Genomic DNA, 8595 nt, shown 5'->3' with positions numbered 1-8595 from the left:
CAAAACCTCACGCCACAATACCAGCTTCTTCCCGGCTGCCGTTGGACTTATTAACAAGGCCCGGCACCCCCACCTGACGTGGACTCTCATCCCGCCCCCACACCTCAAGCCTGTGTTATGTTAACACACACTACATTGCACACTGCACATTGCACATCCACTTTTGCACTCCTGCCCTGCTTTTTGTATTGTAGTTCTTATTGTGTTTGTGTAGTACTTACTGTGTTTTTATGTTTTATGTTATGTGTAGTACTTATTGTGTTTTTATGTTTTTATGTTCACTGTATGCACCTATGCACCAGAACAAATTCCAGGTAGGTGTAAACCTACTTGGCAATAAATACTATTCTGATTCTGATTCTGGTGGATTAGCACGCCCCTGTCCTCCTGACTGGATATATGGATGGATGAATGGATGGGTGGATATTTGACCGTTATGATCTCCAGGCTTACTGGTAGTCACTACTGAATTTTTAACACAAGAGGGCGGTAACATCCACTCTCTGAGTGAACTTTTATTTGTATGGACGACTTAGTATTACGGTCACACAGGAAGTCACCTACAAAAGGCATTATACCTAGCTTAGGATAGGACCAATGAATAGGCTACTAACCAAACCTTGATATAATAGCCGAGCAGGCCTATGACAAACACCTAACCCTAACATGTATTAACTGGATATGGATATGCAAGATTGTTGAGTAGAACTGCGCATACGTTTTTCATTCAGCCATATTTCGTGACATACATTTTTATTTATCTTGGAATATTCAGTGCCCTCTTGATCCACAATGAATCATATCGAACGGACTATTTACAACGTCCGGCACCACTATCATGACACAATTTTGTGATCGTGAGAACTCACAGGCGAAAGGCTGCTGGCTACATGACATCACATCCTGTTAGATTTCTTCATTCTTGTACGTCCGGAGGGTGGGGTTTAGTTGCAGAGGTTGGTGGTTGAGAAACTCGGCAGCTCTATGACTTGGAACACACCATTAATGCTCTCGTCAAGATAGCATCAAAGAAAGGGGAGACGTCAAAGTGCTTGTTTGGTAAGGCTCAACAAAACTTTCCATTCATTATATGTGCAACGTGTTTCAGAGTTATTGATATGCTCTCGCGAAGTATAATGGGAAATTAACGATACTGACAGTTATGTTAATTCTTCTGAGACATATTTCGCTGATTACGGGCAACGTCACTTGAATGACATTTCAGAAGACCATTGTGTTTTCGAATTTTGGAAAGACGTCTCTTTACTAGATCTTTTGACCCAATAGAGAGCTGAACGTGTTTGAGAGGCGGGCGCTAACAGGGATGTGGCACAAAAGAGGTGGTGTCATGTAGCGTCTATAACGATTATTGTTTTACGTTGTATTTGTAGCTTTCAGTGCAGCAGTCGGTGAGGATAAACATTCTAAGCATGTTGACAGCTTGTTGTTAAATATTAGTAGAGCTATTTTATTGTAGTCTGCAGCCTAAATCTCTGGAGGAACCTATTCGAAGTCGACTGAGGGAAGCCTATCCTAGGTCTCGTGTTCTAACTTACAGGAGTTTGTAAATATTTGATCTTTTTACAAGCTCTTGGGATAAGTCTACATTCGGACTACCTGTATATACATATTTGTGTCAAGGCAAGACTCCAAACAAACGCTGTCCGTTGGACTTTTCTTGATCCTCTTCAAACAGATAATTGCATGCGACATAGGCAGGCTATACATACTGCATGAGTTTCAGGCAGCATGTAGACTATAGGCCTCTCCTGTATGAAGGCCATCATTTATTCAGGATCTTTCTGTGTTATCAGTCTGACTGATCACCTCAGCTTGTGTACAAAGCTGCCTAGCGCTTTGTGTGCCACAAGTTACACTTCACGACTTATCCAATGGGTTTCGCGACCCTCATAAATCTCACACAACATAGGCATGATCAGCTTTTTCTCGCTGGCTTTGTTTTTTTTTATACAGAAACGAGAACATGAGTACCATAGGTAGACTTATATTTGTGTGTTGATGATCGTTGTTGAAGAAGAAAACGAAACGATGGGACATACTATCGTGATTGCTTCCTAACTTGTCTTTTCACTCAATGAAATGGATAGAGTCCACCTGTGCACTCCTACTTCACAGTAGGACCGAGTCCTGCATGTTGTACTTGTTAGTGGCGTATTCATCTAAGACTAATTGTTTGCAGCCTTTGTTTTTACTCTTTGTACAGTACATTTCGCTGATCGTGTAAAAGTGCCCTGTAAATAAAGTTCTTATTATTATCAGTGCTATTAGTTTAACTTCGACTAGCTGTTCCTCACCTCTACAATGGGTTTCTCAGTATGTCCTTGTCAGGGTGTAAACTACTTCCCCTGTGAGTTGTCCTCTGCATGGTCTCTGTTCTCTGATGCAGAGCTGAGAGGCCTGGGCTATGGTTAGTTCCCTTATCACTAGACTGGGTGGGCCAGAAGCCGACTCCCATTAACCTGTGGAAACTCTGGTCAGGAGATACTGTAACGAAAACTCAGTGACCTTACAGCACGTTAAGATTGTAAGGTAATGAATGACCGTGAAGACTTTTCGCCAGATTGTGAAAAAAGATGTTTTTTTCCGCTTAACTGACCTTTTCTTTGTGTTCACACTTGAAACAAAACAAAAAACGACCCAAAAAAACCCCATTTAGAACAATGACCTTATAATTATTCCATCAACTCATGTTAACTCTAGTAGTTGTTTACTCCTCAGTCAGTTGTGATATGTGCTTCATCCCATGACTGGCCTGCAGGTCCTGTAATATAAATAAAGTCAGCTCTAATAGCAGTGGTAGCTGATAACTATGAAATGTTAAGGGCAGTGACTATGGACATAGTCATGTGGACAGCAGTGTATGGACAGTGTACTGATGTTTTCCATGCCACTCGGCGTAGCTATGCTTGTCCTTCACTGGCCTTTAAATCCTGCCATGTAGTCATTTCTGGCCCTCTGTGGTACACAGCTGAGCCTGTGCAACAGGTCTGTGTTTATCCTTAAAAGTCTGTGCTGGCCCACAAGGTGGTTTACCCTAAAACAAGGCTTGTCCGATGTGGACCAATAACACACAATTGTAAAGTCAGTTTTGTTTGTAAGAAAACAGGACCGATCATTCAGTAGGCTATAGTTCAGGACTCTGCATAGTGTTTTATCTTCGTGAAAGACTAAATGCTTCACATAGTCAAACACTATTACAATTTAGAACACATAACATTACATCTGTCAAACATGTACGTAAATCTCACATATGAATTCAGAGATATAAATGCATGCATGCATGCAGAAGAGGTGGTTTCCTGGGTGGGGATCACCATGGTTACTGTTGCCTCCATTGCTTAGGGAAAGAGAGAAAGCCATCCTTGGTAACAGCTGGTCATTGGGGAACAGCTCCAGAGCAGATCCAAATAGGATCAGATTCAGGCCCTGAGTCAGGCGAAAAGATTGGGGTCATTTTGGGAGTGTTTCGGGACCATGCACAATGGGTTTTTGACTTGGATTTAGTTCACCAAGAAAGAAGCTGATTATGAAGTCATCATAAGTGATATGACACTGCCCTGAACGATGGTTGTCTGGAAATGCGGTTGTCCTCCTTCGTTGGCCTCCCTGTAAAGTCTTGACGCTACAGTATATTCAGAACTCCGCAGAGTTCTCACTCATACCAACCTTCTGCTTACATCTCCTCCATCCTTTCTCAGCTACACTGTGTTAAACAGAGCTTGACTGCTAGATATACCGACTCAAACATATAAACTTGGGAGGACAAATAACATGCAGAGACTGGATGCAAGTTCTGAGAAAACACTCAATCAATTTATTTTGTGCAGGTGCATCAGCTTATATAGACAGTCACATGACACACACACCTGAAATGCATCAGCAATAATTGGGAGCACAATCACTTGTCAATTATACAATTAACACACTGGCTATAAGGTTCAAAGGTATAACGTATATGGTTCATTTTCACCAGAAAATTCTGCATAATCCTGCTCCCCTCTACCTCAGTGAACTCCTGACCCCATACTCTCCCTCTCGCTCTCTCAGGTCTTCTTGCGATAACCCACTCGCTGTCTCACACACACCAGTCTAACCCACTCGCTGTCTCACACACACCAGTCTAACCCACTCGCTGTCTCACACACCAGTCTTTCCACCTTAGGTAGGCAGGTCTTTCAGTGCCATGGACCCCAAACCCCCAAACTGTTCTTACTCACTCTCTCTGTGACTGCTCTTTCTCTACTTTCAAGTCTGATTTAAAGACTAAAGAGGTCAGCCTGCATTGTGCAAAAGCTGTTCAGTTTCAGGTGCATCTCTCAGGTGCATCCTTTCTACTTTGCTATCAGGTTATAATAGCCAAAATAAAAACCTCTCAAGTTTGTGTTGAAGATGTAAAATCAGTTTGTCATGTTGTAGGCCAATACATACAGCCAGCATGTTTTAGGCCAGTCATGGGTCCAGATTTCTTGACACAGCGTTCTACATAATGTAACTCCTCTTTTGTGATAGGTGTTGGTAATGTAAATAATAATTTAAAACCTTATTATATAGTTATTGTTTATTTGGGCAAAGTTTTTGGTAGTGATTTAATATGCAGACAAAACATTGCTGTTGTAGGTTCTTTCGACACAGATTCAATTCTTTCAAAATAACCTTCCCGAGTCGTCCGTGAGTAAACACAGGTTTCTAGACTCCCGTAGGTTTTCGAAGATTATATCTAGCCTTTGGCCAGTAGGGCCTTTAAAAATGTTAGAACTTTAGAAAAAGAACCCTCACGGCAGAAGACTGGGCATTCTGAACATACCTTCAGCTCAGCTGTGCCATCAGATTGTTGCTGAGTTCCGTCTAACAAGATAACACCATCCCCAACAGCAGTCACACTGTCACTATCCACGTTCACATGTCTTAATAGGATAAGCCCTAACTTCATCATAGCACCTACCAGAGAAGGCATTTCAAAGCTTCATACACAATGGTTCATCTGGCTCATCACTTGGATCAAGTGAGGTCATGTAAAGATGCTTTCACATGTTTTGCATTTAGCACAAAAAACTTTCACATGTTTTGCAGAATTATTGAAACACAGGGTGATGTGTATCTTTATCATAAGCACTTTGTCAGTAACCCTCAGTAACCATCTACATGAGTAAATAATGGATGCCCAAACACGCTCACTTCTCCAGGAACTGAAAACACTGAGAGCACTTACCAACAGTCTATGGATGTTCATCTGAATGTTGAACTGATACTAGCAAAAATGTTACAGTATGATGAGTTGTTGTTTTACTTTCTGTCGAGCTTCCTCCCTCCCATTCCTTCCTGTTTGACGCAGTTGTCATAATATGAAGAGTGTTATCAGATGGGAGTTGCTGGAACTGCACAGCATCACAGCAGATCCCCATGAGAAACCGAGGCCATCATAGATCACATAACAACACTGCACAGCGGTGCGTTATATGCTGTAACGAGCCTCCCAGTAACCATGCCCTGATGCCACATAGATCACACAGATAACTTCAGTCGCTCTTTATCATCTCTGTTCCTCTGAGGAAGCATTTCAGAGCTGTCTCTCCAGCTCTGCGTTGTTTCTTTGGTTCCCTAACTCAGTGTATTTGACTCTGAAAATCAGACGAGGGGAACTGTACGTCTTTGTTTTGCTGGCGGAAGAACGATCTGACCAATTTGTTCCAGTTTTGTGGGAAAGGGAGCCCTGGGAAGGCTCGTTCATTTAAGCCCCCCCCCCCAATGCTGATGGATTCCCTGGAGGTTTGGTTGTCGCGGTAACCGAGGAATCTGAGGTTCACTGTTTGGTCCTCAGGGGAGTAAAACATGTATCTCCATAACTCACAGGTGTCACCCGCTGCACACGTCTCTGCTTCCCCTCACCCAGCCACACACACACACACACACACACACACACACACACACCCTGCTGATGCAGACAGGGAGAAGGATGCTGCTCGACAAGTTCCTGACAAAAAAACAAACAAAACAAAAACACCAACTTCTCTGCTTTTTCACGGTGAGGCATTGCGAAGAGACTGTGTCTTATTTTTCTCACTGCGAGAGGGGTTTTACGAGGGCTGAGAGGGATGAATACCCTTGAGAAAGCAAGAAATGTATTCTTAACCATATCGATATCTGCTCTCTCTCTCTCTCTCGCTCTCTCTCTGTGTGTCTCTTTATCTCTCTCTGTCTGTCTCTCTTTCTCTCTCTATCTATCTCTCTCTCTCTATATCTCTCTCCTTTATGTATCCACCCAGTCTCAGGAACATGCTGCAGATGTCGTCCAGATTGGCCTCCCGAGAATTAGCTGCATGTCCCAGCATGCTCTGGGAGATGGGCCGAGGCATTCTGGGCTCACTTGTTCAGTTTCTAACAGAGCTCTGTGACAATACCAGCCAGCATGAGGTCAAATAGGTCCTTATAGGGCTGATCAAGAGAAACTAGTCCTTTTATTACCTGCGCGCGCACACGCACACGTGTACGCACACGCACACACCCACCCACACACACACACACACACACACACACACACACACACACACCCTCACACACCCAAGACTTTTAAATCGCTGAAACAAGCCAACCACAACATGAAGGAACATGCACATAGGTGTTTCCTTTCTCATCTGTCTACTGTAGGTCGGCCAGCTGCTCACGTCATACAAACGGCTCGGATTTGGGGGACTTTGGGAAGGTGTTGTTGTCCTGTGCTCTGTGATGACCTTCTCCAACAGTAGTGTCCATCTCTATTACACTAACTGACCATCGCCCTGCATAGGACCCTGAATCACAGACAACTGTGACTCAGTGTGTACGCAAGCACGAGTCCGTACGCCAGACGGCAAATCCTGGAGTTCTCAGTAAGTCCTCTGTAAGACAGGGCGGGTGTAAGTCATTGTTGTGTGGAGACAGTGCGTGGGTCCTTGTGTACTTAAAATCAACGAACTACCTGTGCCAGCAGTAAACGCCTGTCCTCTAAGTATCAACACTGACGTGGTGAAGTCACTTCCTCGTTTTGGTTTAATGGTAGAATAACAGGACCTGTATTCATGCGGTGGATACTGTGCACACACAGTGTGTTTCTGATGTGCCTTTTTCCTGTGTCTACCTGGTTGCGCTGCTGTGTGTTCTAACACAATCAATAAATATTAAATAATTAGTTCAGAAATGAATGTCATTGTAGAACAGCACATATCCGTCGTAGATAAAGAGATCAGCCAGCACACTGAAGCCCTGCAAAAGCAAGTTTGCTAGATGTGATATGTGTGGAATAGTAGGCCCCTAAGTGAAGGTTTGGTGTGTCCATATGAGTGTGTTTCCATTAGCGCTCTTGCCTGATGCTGACCCACTTTACAGGGTGAGGGTGTGTGTGTGTGTGTGTGTGTGTGTGAGTGAGTATCTGTTTGGGGCGTGTGTGTGTGTGTGTGTGTGCATGCCAGTGTGTGTGTGCGCGTGTGTGTTGAGTTATGTCAGCGACGGCATGCAAAGGGCCTGGAGATAGCATAGAGAGGGGGTCTGCTCTGTATTAAAGAGGCCCCTTGTGCGTAGGAGGTGTGAAGGGTGACTTATGGCTTCAACCCCTTTGGCTTGAGGATGGAGCTCAGATGTTCCTCCTCCTGTAGGCCCTGCTGGAGATGGTCGGTCACTGGACAGACCGTGAGCTACTGGAGGCTGCTGGAGTGTGAGAAAAAGAACAGCATGTTAAATGGGGAGAACTGGAGAGAAACAGGAATCTGGAGTATATTGTCCTCAGTGTGGAGATTTGGTTACTCTGCCAGTTCGGGAATGCAATTATACGGACAAGCAGAAGTTCATGGCAGCTACCTTGGGACACACACTCTCCGACAACAACACGAGAGCCTAAAGGAAAAAAACAAACAAAACTGCAGCAGAGGAACAACATTATGTGCTAGGGGATGAACACAATAAGGGGTAGAAGACTCACAGATATGAAACACAGATCAGACTGGTGAAACATGAAGTTTGAGTAATGCGTAGCAATAGAGGGAGAGAAGGAGGGGGTGAGTTCTCTATCCAGGGGGGGGGTTCTGTAATCACAACCACATTGACAGAGTTTCTGTGACGCTGTAACACTGTAAAGTGCTAAGACTGATTCTGGCCTCAAGCCAAGCGAATGGTGGTGGCGGCAGCTGACATCATCACAACGTTACATATTTCTCTGTGTACGTTTCATTTGTCCTGGCCAGTTCCAGATGGTTTGAATCTGTATGAATCTCTCTCTCTCTTACTCAAATGTTAGGCTTCTCCTGCTGATGATATTACCTGGGTGCTGATCAATGTTCTGCAGAAACATTCATATGCCAGACACATACGCAGCCTCACACTTACATACACTAACAGACCTCTCTCTCTCTCTCTCTTTCAGACACACACACACACACACACACACACACACACACACACACACACACACACACACACACACACACACACAGTGACCCCTTATTCGGCACCCTCCCTCCCCCCATCTCTCAGTGGGCTTCCTGTGCCCTGGCAGGGATTGTTAGTATGCTGTTGGAACCGTCTCTGAGTGAGGCGCTGGGGAGG

At 44.3% G+C, this 8595-nt stretch overlaps 1 protein-coding gene across 1 annotated transcript in view; it reads left to right on the top strand.

Annotated features, from left to right (window-relative positions):
- Positions 1-901: 901 nt before the first annotated feature.
- The window catches only part of ralba (v-ral simian leukemia viral oncogene homolog Ba (ras related)), a 23949-nt gene continuing 16255 nt past the window's right edge, over positions 902-8595 (top strand). Inside the window, exon 1 of the mRNA XM_012829435.3 lies at positions 902-1059. The gene's annotated coding sequence lies outside the window, so the exon portion shown is untranslated. The remainder of the gene's footprint in view (positions 1060-8595) is intronic.

The sequence above is a fragment of the Clupea harengus genome, chromosome 2 (genome assembly GCF_900700415.2).
Source record: "Clupea harengus chromosome 2, Ch_v2.0.2, whole genome shotgun sequence".
Taxonomy (NCBI): Eukaryota; Metazoa; Chordata; class Actinopteri; order Clupeiformes; family Clupeidae; genus Clupea; species Clupea harengus.
Note: the sequence above shows the minus strand (reverse complement) of the source record. Positions and strands in the feature narration are given on the sequence as shown.